Below are 12,973 nucleotides of genomic sequence, written 5' to 3'. Positions count from 1 at the left end.
CATTCCCTTTCCTGTTCCACTAGCAAATTTGCGAGAGGAAGCGATTATTTGTAAGCTTTTGTACGAGCCGTAATATCTATTACATAAAATCGTAGAAAAATTGGTCTACAGAATCAAGCCTAAATTATAAAGCGTCTCGAAATTTTTAAACATAGTACCCATGAAAAGTTACTATCCCTCCTTTCACATATTTTTCTTTGCATCCTTAGCAGCAACAGTAATTCACCATCGCTATTACACTATCAACAAACGGTGGAAACAACAAAAACTCTTGATATTATAAACTTCAAACTCTGCAGAAAGCACACATGCACAGCGAAGTCCCGAAAACACGTGACAATTCTGGTTTAATGTTGACAACATGCACAGAACGCAATGCTCACTCCAGAAATATTTACTCTATGGCTTTAATCAACGAGGTATATAAACTACATAGAGTGGCTACCTATGAGGTAACAGCGCTCCCAGCGGCAGCAAAAAGCAACACCGGCCGCCATTTTTTTAGACGTCTACATGTCAGTATATTTACATTTGGTGTATAGTACTGGCGTTAGAAAATCACTGTTTTCCGGTTGTAATTTGTTTTAAAATTCTTACTGACCGATCGCGAATCATGCGCAATGTATGTACAGTGTACAATTGCGCTAATAGAAGTGATAAAACAACTGGAATATCATATTTCAGGTGAGTATGTGAATGCGTGTTGTACTTAGCGTCTTGTGCATCATTTTCGTGTTTAAGCTGTATACAAAATGTAAATAAGATACTGTATACACGTCTCTATTTTCAGATTTCCTCTGAAAAAGAAGGAGCTGTTAAGCCGGTGGGTAGCCAATATGAGGCGAGATAAGTGGCGCCAACTCAATATAGCAACATATGCTCGTTTCACTTTGAAGATAGATACATGTATAGTACAAACGAGAAAACGTGACTTCCGGCAAACGCAGTATCGATAATATTTTTGTTTCCTGGCCATCTGCAGAAAACAACTATAGTATAGAGACAACCAAGGAAATAGCCTGTCAGTGAAGAATCAGTTTCCTTATCAAATGAACCAGGTAAAATCGTCTGCTGTTATTTATTTGCTATAAGGGTTACGTGTGAATTTTACTATTAATAAATGTATGTTTAAAGAAAAATAAAGCTTAATTATAATACTTCATTGTGAAAGAGTGAATCAGAATGATCATGCACATTATTCTTATTGTTTGCCTAGCCTCAAAAAATTGATACAGAATTATGAGGCACTACAGAAAAGGACCGAGAAGCTGCGGAAGCAAGTGAAACATGCCAAGCAAAGTGTTTCAAGAAAGAAGAAACAAATTGTAACATATAAAACAATGGTTGTAGACCTAAATAAGAGACTTCAAGACTGTGCTTCTGAAGTGATAGGACGTGACAAAAATAGTGATATCTGAAGCAACTTTTTGCAATGCAGAACAAATGTTCAATTCCTGAATATCCTAAAGAAATAAGACAGTTTACCCTTACACTCAATTTTTACTCCTCCAAAGCTTATAATTGGCTCTGAGCACTATGCGACTTAACTTCGGAGGTCATCAGTCGCCTAGAACTTAGAACTAATTAAACCTAACTAACCTAAGGACATCACACACATTCATGCCCGAGGCAGGATTCGAACCTGCGGCCATAGCGGTCGCTCGGCTCCAGACTGTAGCGCCCAGAACCGCACGACCACTCCGGCCGGCAAAGCTTATAATTATTTGAGGAAGTTTGTTAAATTGCCCCATCCTCGAACACTCCGCAGGTGGGCAACTATAGTAAATGGCAGTCCTAGATTTACAGAAGAAAGCTTAAAAAATTAGCAGATGAGGTTCAACGTAGTTCAGGACCTATTTTAGCTGCACTTATGTTCGATGAGGCTGCTCTTAAAAAAGACTTAATATGGGATGGTAATAAGGTCTGGGGTTATGTTGACTTAGGGCAAGGACGTGAGGAAAGTGATGATAGCCAAATAGCAAAAGAGCCACTAGTGTTTATGGTCACTGGGATTAATATGAGTTGGAAAATTACTGTTGGCTATTGTTTTCTTAATGTTTTAACAGTAAGTATGAAACTTAATTTATTGCAGCAGTACCTCCGTAAATTGGAGGAAAATGATGGAACACAGGTTTCATTGCAATAGAATGTATCAAAAATAGTTTTTATACTGCTTCATATGGTGTATTCAAATTGTTAACAGTGGCAGAAAGAGTTTTCTGGGACTGTCAAACTTTAATATGGAATAAGAACTTCCTTCGGTAGTTGTATGTGGAATTGTTCAGAATGTTGAGTGACAGGACGAACTTATTTACTCGATTTTGACCATCTAATGGTGCCAGCTGAATTTGGAGAAGAGTCACATTACTCTTTTCTAGGATGCTGTTAAAATAGTATTTTAATTGTAGGTTACACTATTTGTGCAAAAACCAGGCCAATCGAAGGAAGAGGGAAACATATTCGGCAAATATATACAAACTTATATCGTTTAAGAGACAATGAAGGGTCCTGCGCTGTCAATTGATCGTTTTTGGATCTACTGAACTATTTAAAATTGTTTTGACCTAATCTAAAAACAATTGAAGCGAAATGAACAGCAACATTTCGTAATAAACTTTTCAATTAATCGATGTCAGAAGTGTGTTTCATTTCTTTTAGCCTTCATCACAATATGTTTTACAGTATTAAAATCATATTGTCAATGCAGATTGGCTTTTTTTTACGCCATGCTTAGTAAACAATAACAACATTCAGTATTAGCAGACGATGTGTAAGCAGCACCTTAACGTTACAAGACATGGCGGCTCAGTTTTCAAGTTGCTTCAAAGATGGCGGTGCCATAGCCAGTCTATGTTGTTTATATAGGTAGTTAGTTTTAATACCTCCATGACTGGAATACTACCTTCATCTTTAATTTTGTGATCTCTGCTCTGCTCTCTTGGCCTTTGTGTCTCCGCGCCATTACGAACTGTTCAATTGTATTGTGCTTCTACCATTTTTATTAAAGTGTTTGATAACAAATCGTAGGTGAATATGGGTTGGGGCTAAGAAATGAAAGAGGAAGCCAGAAGGTAGAATTTTGCACAGAGCATAACTTAATCACAGCTAACACTTGGTTCAAGAATCATGAAACAAGGTTGTATACATGGAAGAATCCTTGAGATACTAGAAGGTTTCAGATAGATTATATAATGGCAAGACAGAGATTAAGGAACCAGATTTTAAATTGTCAGATATTTCCAGGGGCAGATGTGGACTCTGACCACAATCTATTGGTTATGAACTGCATATTAAAACTAAAGAAACTACAAAAAGGTGGTAATTTAAGGAGATGGGACCTGGATAAACTGACTAAACCAGAGGTTGTACAGAGTTTCAGGGAGAGTATAAGGAAACAATTGACCGGAATGGGGGAAAGAAATGCAGTTGAAGAAGAATGGGTACTTCTGAGAAATGAAATAGTGAAGGCAGCAGAGGATCAAGTAGGTAAAAAGACGAGGGTTAGTAGAAATCCTTGGGTAACAGAAGAGACACTGAATTTAATTGATGAAAGGAGAAAATACAAAAATGCAGTAAGTGAAGCAGGCAAAAAGGAATACAAACGTCTCAAAAATGAGATCGACAGGAACTGCAAAATGGCTAAGCAAGGATGGCTAGAGGACAAATGTAAGGATGTAAAGGCTTATCTCACTAGGGGTAAGATAGATACTGCCTCTGGCGAAAAGAGAGCTACTTGCATGAATATCAAGAGCTCAGATGGAAACCCAGTTCAAAGCAAAGAAGGGAAAGCAGAAAGGTGGAAGGAGTATATAGAGGGTCTATACAAGGGCGATGTACTTGAGGACAATATTATGGAAATGGAAGAGGATGTAGATGAAGATGAAATGGGAGATACGATACTGCGTGAAGAGTTTGCCAGAGCACTGAAAGACCTGAGTCGAAACAAGGCCCCCGGAGTAGAGAACATTCCATTGGAACTACTGACGGCCTTGGGAGACCAGTCCTGACAAAACTCTACCATCTGGTGAGCAAGATCAGTTTCGATTCCGTAGAAATGTTGGAACACGTGAGGCAATACTGATCCTATGACGTATCTTAGAAGAAAGATTAAGGAAAGGCAAACCTCCTTTTCTAGCATTTGTAGACTTAGAGAAAGCTTTTGACAATGTTGACTGGAATACTCTCTTTCAAATTCTGAAGGTGGCAGAGGTAAAATACAGGGAGCGAAAGGGTATTTACAATTTGTACAGAAACCAGATGGCAGTTATAAGAGTCGAGGGGCATGAAAGGGAAGCAGTGGTTGGGAAGGAAGTGAGACAGGGTTGTAGCCTCTCCCCGATGTTATTCAATCTGTATATTGAGCAAGCAGTAAAGGAAACAAAAGAAAAGTTCGGTGTAGGTATTAAAATCCACGGAGAAGAAATAAAAACGTTGAGGTTCGCCAATTACATTGTAATTCTGTCACAGACAACAAAGGACTTGGAAGAGCAGTTGAACGGAATGGACAGTGTCGTGAAAGGAGGATATTAAGATGAACATCGACAAAAGCAAAACGAGGATAATGGAATGTAGTCGCATTAAATCTGGTGATGCTGAGGGAATTAGATTAGGAAATGAGACACTTAAAGTAGTAAAGGAGTTTTGCTATTTGGGGAGCAAAATAACTGATGGTATTCGAAATAGAGAGGATATCAAATGTAGACTGGCAAAGGCAAGGAAAGAGTTTCTGAAGAAGAGAAATTTGTTAACATGGAGTATAGATGTAAGTGTCAGGAAGTCGTTTCTGAAAGTATTTGTATGGAGTGTAGCCATGTATGGAAGTGAAACATGGTAAATAAATAGTTTGGGCAAGAAGAGAATAGAAGCTTTCGAAATGTGGTGCTACAGAGGAATGCTGAAGATTATATGGGTAGATCACATAAATAATGAGGAGGTATTGAATAGAATTGGAGAGAAGAGGAGTTAGTGGCACAACTTGACTAGAAGAAAGGATCGGTTGGTAGGACATGTTCTGAGGCATCAAGGGATCACCAATTTAGTATTTTAGGGGAGCGTGGAGGGTAAAAATCGTATACGGAGACCAGGAGATGAATGCACTATGCAGATTCAGAAGGATGTAGGCTGCAGTAGGTACTGGGAGATGAAGCAGCTTGCACAGGATAGAGTAGCATGGAGAGCTGCTTCGAACCAGTCTCAGGGCTGAAGACCACAACCACAACAACAACAACAACAACGACAACGATTCGCTTGTTAGTGATTTCTAGCTTCCTCTATATTATCGATGGGACTGGAATAGTACAAAACATTAAAATAATACAATAACTTCTTTTATTACGTGACTAATTAAATTTTGAATCACAACTAATAACTCTTGTATAACAAAATATTTAAAAATTAATTAATATCGTCCAAATGTCTACAAAAACGCCGTATTATTAATAGTTTTTCGTGGCTCACTTATTCACATCGCGCGGAACACGTGTTGCGCTGAACAGTTTGGGAAACCCTGCACTAAACAAGATCCTGACACGTTTCGTAAGCCTACAGTACTGTACCTAAGCGCACTGCCCGTGAATATTGTATTGGGGAAATTTATTATTATGTTATTATTTATTATTATGTTATCAAAACATTTAAAATCACTATTCCAGTGGTAGAAATTAATGTTTTATTGCTACAGAATAACTTTTAGAAACTCAATGATAGTGAAATAATTTTGCACGTGATAATATGCATAGAACATGAGCATAAAGACACCCTATATACATTCCACATAAATCTTTTACACTTTTCCTGCTTAACCATTGTCTTTCAGTCGTTCTTCCTGGGACGAACACAACAGCTTCCCACTCTGCTATTATTCTCTTTCGACATAGTTTATAGAGGTGTAGATTCAGGTTCTTTTCCTAATGTATCACTCTATCATGATCATATTGCACTAATCCTCCTCTGTTTCATTGCCTCCATATTCGTCTCCACTTTCAACATCTCTTGTATCTTGACAGTAAAATATCCTTAGAATCTCCTCGTCTGATGAAATCTTTCTCACCATTCCCAAAAAATGTGTTTGAAGCAATTGAAAATCTTTTTCTCGCCTCTTGGACACATTTAATTTGTAATTATTACGCATTTTGTTATTGTTTTTGTTGGAACACAGTTTTGTTTTACCCATAATAAAACTTAATGGGACCGGAAGTGTTGAAGAAATAGAGCCCGAATAATGCTACTAGCTTAAAACACAAACTTCAAACAAGGTGGGCCTCCTACAGGGTAAGTCTCGACCTGGCCAAAGATTAGCAGCTATCTCAAATAACAAAGAGCTGCCTTCTCGTAGAAATATTTAAAGGCAAAATTAGAGGGGTATATAGTAGCTCGCTGTGGTATTCAAGGATCAATAAAATTATAAAGATATAAGAAGATACGTTTGTTAATTTTTAACACTTTTCCGCTCTTTGCACCTCGGTCGTTTAAATTTGTGGAGTGTTGTATCAGAAGCGAAATTGTGACGCGAAACAAAACGAGCTCTCACGGCCGACTCGATCTGCTGTTACTGCTTGCATACTGACAACACAGCACTCGCCACCTGTTTTTATACTGGCGGATCGGCCTCGCGCTGCATCTAGAGATCAATTCTGCACTACATATGGATGTCCGGATACATCTGATGGGACAGTACATTCGTGGGATCCCGACCAGCGGCGTTAGTGCAACATCGCGGAGCGGTAAGGCGCAGTCTCCCTCCCGCTGTGAAATTGCGACACATGTGCTGGCTGACATTTCTGCTTCTTACACGAAGCATAATATCGTCTCCTCACAAACAAACAACATTCTGAAGCTACTGGCTGGCTATATTTAAAGTGCAGATACTCACAGATGTGCAGTGCGGGCTGTCATATTATCGTATGGCAGCGAAACTTGGTAGATGTACTAATGCGTTAATGCTGAACCGATTTACGCTGGAAAAAATTACTTCGAGTTTTGGCAAACAGGTGCAATTCTGGCGCTGTGAATGGAAAAACGCATATTTCCATATGTGACGAATCAGGAACTGGAAGAGGGCTGGAAAGGTCAAATAAGCGACAAAGGCATCATGATGATTTTATTATTAACCAACGCTTAGACGGTTTGTTCGATTTGAGCACCAGAGACGTTGACGAGATGCTGCACAGCGCCAAATCTGTTCCACGTGGCCAAAATTGGAACTATTTTTCTTCCAGCGTAAACCGGTTCCGCGTTAACGCATTAGCATATCTACCAAGTTTCGTTGCCGTACGATAATTACTCCCACACTGCACCTCCTAGAGTAGTTGCACTTTAATTTTTAACCACACGGCATATCTGAACGAGAAACCTGATGCTTAAACTTTCCTTGTACACAGAATGTAGATGGTGTTAATACTATAGTATCTACGTCGCACAAAAACGCAGATCATTTGCATATCCAAATATATTGTACAATTCATGCCAGTTTGGCCTTTGTTGCATGCCCATTTTATGGTGTTGCAGTTTTAGTGACCAATCGCGTAACGGATACAACAGTGAACTCTGTCCCTCATAAGATTAAGCCGGATGTAGACATTACGCCATGTATACGTCCACGTTTGCTTGAATTTAATTGGATTTCGTTTTACGTGGAGCTGAAGCCAAGCTGTGTCCAATTCAGTCAAGTACGATCATAAAGATGCGTTTTATGCTGTGTTACACGAACACAGACGAGCGATAATGCGAGAGAACAGGCTTACCGGTGCATTAAACTTTGACAGCATTGGCCAGCCAGCTAGTCGAATTAAACAGCAATGATGTGAGCAGTTGCAGTTCAGATATAGAAAGAAACAATGTGGCTTCGAATGTCATTTAATTTTTAAAGAGAAATAATATTCGGCAATACTCCAGCACTAACGCGCGCTTCTTAGGTGAACAGACGGAAGGCATAAAATGCTGTCGTTCTCACCTAACATAGTACTGCAACTACACACAAGATTGGTGAAAATTCCTATCTTATACACAGGGTAACTGTGTGCTGCAAAAGCATACTGCAGGAATTTCGCCGTACTGTTGAACACTCAAGCCACTGAAGGTATTAGTTACAGCCAGTCGTCTGGTAATCTCTTAGCCGTTTCCTTATCGGAATCCGGGAAAAACATTTCCGTTCTGGAACTGCCATCTGCCACGTTTATAACGAGTCGATCAACAACAGAATCCACGAAGCCACCTAGGCGCAGCATTTTCTCCTCTTCTTTTATGACGTGCCGTTCTATATCCCGCCGGCGTTCGGCAGTGACGTGTGAAAAAGCTGCGTTCGGTAGTTTTCAGTACGTCTGGCAACCTAACGGTCTTTTCTCGGGTCAAATCCCCTAACTTGGCTTCAGATCGGTTCTGTTGGGTTCATATTGTAATGGCACAGGGGAAATTTAAAAAAATCAGTAATTGTATGGTGTGCTCGATGCTGTGAAAGTGATTTCGTGTTTCACTATTTACATCTGTGGTATAAAACGATGGACATAGTCCAAATAAAGAGTATTTGGGTTTTCATATTTTCCCTAAAAATCAAATTGTTACTTTTTCGTAATTTAAACAAGATCTTTATTGACAATTTTTCATAAAATATCGATAGTTAACCCTTAACTGGAATCGTGGGTCATTTTGGATCCACCGACAACAATAAAACCGTCGGACAATGGAAACGCGCGGAGTTTCAGTTTCGCGCGCCAGTGTAATCTCAGTACATTGTGAGGTGCATCAGGGACCGGGAGGTCACTGCTTTAAATTTACTGGAAGTGGAGGTAAGTGCCATCGCTAGGACCAATTTGACCTGCGATTCCAGATACGGGATTTTTTTGGTCAGTGTATACTGACTTATTTTGTGGTGTTTCAGGCAATTTATTGCCACAATGCAGTGGGGTCTCACTGAAAAAGAAATCTGTGAACTATTATTAGACGAAAATCATTCAGACACATAATCTTTATGTGATTTTGAGCCTTGTGATGAACATAAGTGACGATTACATAAGTGACGATGAAAATACACAACAAGAAATTTATTCTGACTGAAGTAATTCATCGTCTGATGATTCAGTAGAGATAGCTGGCTGTCAAGTAGTGCATATTTTCGAGGTAAAACTCGATTCATCCGCCAGCTAGGTTCAGAGTCAGAAGCCACAACAGCATCACTCACCTGCCTGGTCCATCGATGGAGCTCGTGAAAAACGGAACATGTCACCAATTGAATCATGGCAGTTGCTGATATCAGATGAGATAATCGCACGTATTTGCAGTCACACTAATCACAAAATAACAGAATATTCAGAAAAGTATAAAACTAATGCTACTCACACTAACCATTTGAGTATTGTGGAAATGAAAGCATTGTTTTGGGTTGTTGTTATTATCAGGGGACTCAAATCTGGCCATGAAGATATAGAAAGTTTGTGGGCAACTGATGGAACAGGTCGAGATATATTCAGAATAACGATGTCAGTTAATCGATTGATGTCCCTGTTATCTGCTTTGGGATTTGATGATGTGAATTTTAGGGAAGAAAGAAGAACTAATGATCGCGCCACTGTCATCTCAGAAATATTTGGAAATTTCGTTCAGAACTGTCAAAAAACCTACAGCTGCTCAAAATATTTGACAGTTGATGAAATGCTTTGCCCTTTTAGAGGCAAATGTTTTTTCATGGTTTATATGAAATCGAAGCCTGCTAAATATGACATCAAGACATTGCACCTTTGTGACGCTAATGTTTTTATCTATACATGCAAAGCAATCAGTAATAAAACAAGCCAACTTTCAGTTCCAACACAGAGTGTACTGTAGCTTGCAGCACCTTTATTTGGTACAAACAGAAACATAAGTGGTTCTCTCCTGTGGAGCTTGTTGACAGACTAATTGAAAATGGTCTGACTTACGTTGGAACGATGTGCAAAAATAAAAGGTAAATACACCAAGAATTTTAGCCAACAAACAACAGATAGTAGGATCTACGTTATTTGGTTTCGCGAAGGATAAAACATTGGCATATTATGTTCCAAAAAAGAATCGAAGCGTAGTGGTGGTCTCATCAATGCACCACGACAATTCAATCAATGAAAACAGTGGAAAACCTGACATAATTGAATTTTGCGACAGAACAAAAGGTGGGGTTGATACAGTAGATCAGAAATGCGCCAATCATTCAGTCTGTAGAAGAAGTCAAGGATGGCCATGTGTAATTTTTTTCAGCAATATTGAATGTTGCGAGTGCAAATGGATTCGTATTACGTAACGCATCAAATGGTGGAAAACGTATGAAACGTAAGAATTACATAAAAGAAATTTGATAAGGCCATTTATCACAGAAAGAAAGGTGGAGTATTCATAATTTTCAGTAGATTTGAAGAGTAGGATAGATATTTTTATAGGGGCAGCTGATGAACAACAAAATGACCTACAGCTGGAAAATTCACCTTGTGATCAAAGCGGCTCACGAAAAAGAGGAAGATGTTATTTATGTGGTCCTGAAACTGACAGCAAACAATCACAAAAAATGCTACAGATGTTTTAAATTCATCTGTAAACGACATGCAGAAAAAAAAGTGTTGTGTACCAAGTGCCGTTCTTAGTTCAGGGACTGCTACAGATAACACTCAGACACTTCATTTTTCTTTTTCATTATTTTTGTTTCTTATTCACGGCATACAGAGTCCCTATTTACGTTAAGAGGAAGTTATGAGAAACTCCATAGTATACCTAAGTTTTTTAATCTAAACCTTTTTTTATAATCATGTAGCATCCCAAAGTAAGGTACTAAAAATTCTTGTAAAATGTGAGACATAGGACTTCAAGTTAAAAAAAATACCACAATGTAAAATTTTTGCTCAATAAAAGTTGACTTATATTTGAAATAAAACTTATTTTAATACAATAATTACGAATGTACATATGAATTATATCTTTTATGGGGATTATGTTGAATTTTTATTCAAGGGTCCATTTGGACCCGCGATTCCAATTATGGTCGTCAAAATATCGATTCCGGTTAAGGGTTAAGAACTTACGTTTGAAATGAAAACAGGAATTTCGCGTGCAGTATGTAATTAGAAACATAAAAAAATATGATGAATTTTACTGTTAGGAGATGTAGGATTTCAAACTGAGTCGAAAAGAAAAACTGACTAAGGCGAGACATGAACCAGCTGCAATATGTTATCAATCAACTGGCTACCGATTGCGGTATGCAACCAATCTGTATTTGGAGCTCAACTGTACCAGTCCTCGGAAAACTTCAAATCCGATTTTTTCCGTAAATTCGTGAAAAACATTAAGAACAACCTATTTCCCGACACTTTTTAACAGTATTTCTCTACGGAACAGGAAGCAGCCTCAGCAATTTTAATACTGCGTATTAACAACGTGGCAATTACAGCACAACAGTACAGAGACTGTGACTGTACATGATTTCTGAGATGAAAACTACATAGCTAAAGCGTGATTAAGAAAAACGTTGATGTTTGTCAATTAAAAAAAAAGTGTGTGAAATCTTATGGGACTTAACTGCTAAGGTCATCAGTCCCTAAGCTTACACACTATTTAACCTAAATTATCCTAAGGGCAAACACACACACCCATGCTCGAGGGAGGACTCGAACCTCCGCCAGGACCAGCCACACAGTCCATGACTGTAGCGCCCATAGACCGCTCGGCTAATCCCACGCGGCTGTCTGTCAATGCATTAGAATATCTCAAAGTTTCGTTTAACTTAATTTAGTAGTAATATATGTAATGCATAAGTAGGACCTACTTTCAAGAGCGTAACAACACCAGTGTACGTGTGCTACGGCTTCTGACCAATCATAGGGTTTGTGTACATCAGGTTTATTCTTACAATGAACTGACTATAGTTCATGTCCACTTCTACGTAGATTTACGCCTGTATCGGACCCTTTGCTTAAACTACCGCGACTGTTACTGTTGCTAGACGTCACGCAGGGAATTACGTTTACTCGCGGCACAAGGTGTCATCAGTTGTCAAGGCCACAGGCGGGGGAGGACGGAGGGGGGGGGGGGGGGGGGGTGGCGGGCGGAGTGGGGCAGACGTTAACAGCAGACACCTGGTGACAGTTGCAGCGTTTCGTGGGAACTTCACCGAAAGGCAGCAACGGAGCGCGCGAGTATTAGCACGGACGTCTAATGGGGCCGTATTCGTCCGACTATGGCTGCGGTCACAGTGGATTCCACCGTCGGCCGATCTTTTCAAATCAGTACGCCACTGCGTGCGCGCTCACACTACAGCCGATCTTATCTCCCGAACGTACAGATTTCGGACATCAACCGGTCAAATTCAAATCAGTTTGTTTTCTTCGGTCAAATCGACCGACTTTCTCGCACACGAAATATGGAGCGTGAGAAACTGATAAATTTAGTCCAAGAAAGTGTGGGTTTGTGGTATCCTGATGATGAAAATATCATAATCGGGATATAGTTCGCAATCTATGGACAGAAATCGCAGGTTTATTCAAGTAGGCAAAATCTTTATTGGTAATTTTACGCATAGGTTATAGCCTCAAACATTAACTTGTTCAATTGAAGAGGGTGGCGTATCTTATATGCTTAAAGCTACTGTACTTCAGCTTTTTATGTGGTAGGCTGTCATTAGTTGTCTACAAATGGCGTTTTATGCCAGTAGGATAGTCATACTGTTAATATGAAGCGGTTTGCCAGTGTGATGTGTGGTATGTGTTTCCACTTTTAAATTAAAAAATGGTTCAAATGGCTCTGAGCACTATGGGTCTTAACTTCTAAGGTCATCAGTCCCCTAGAACTTAGAACTACTTAAACCTAACTAACCTAAGGACATCACACACATCCATGCCCAAGGCAGGATTCGAACCTGCGACCGTAGTGGTCGCGCGGGTCCAGACTGTAGCGCCTAGAACCGCTCGGCCACCCCGGCCGGCCCAATTTTAAGTGCTTTATTTATTTATTTATGCAT

At 39.4% G+C, this 12,973-nt stretch overlaps 1 long non-coding RNA gene across 1 annotated transcript in view; it reads left to right on the top strand.

Annotated features, from left to right (window-relative positions):
* The first annotated feature begins 810 nt into the window (after positions 1-810).
* The window catches only part of LOC126282088 (uncharacterized), an 80,124-nt gene continuing 67,961 nt past the window's right edge, over positions 811-12,973 (top strand). Inside the window, exon 1 of the long non-coding RNA XR_007551326.1 lies at positions 811-1,058. This is a non-coding gene — a long non-coding RNA (uncharacterized LOC126282088). The remainder of the gene's footprint in view (positions 1,059-12,973) is intronic.

This window comes from Schistocerca gregaria, chromosome 1 (genome assembly GCF_023897955.1).
Source record: "Schistocerca gregaria isolate iqSchGreg1 chromosome 1, iqSchGreg1.2, whole genome shotgun sequence".
NCBI classification, from domain to species: Eukaryota; Metazoa; Arthropoda; class Insecta; order Orthoptera; family Acrididae; genus Schistocerca; species Schistocerca gregaria.
This window is presented reverse-complemented; position numbering and strand designations above follow the sequence as displayed.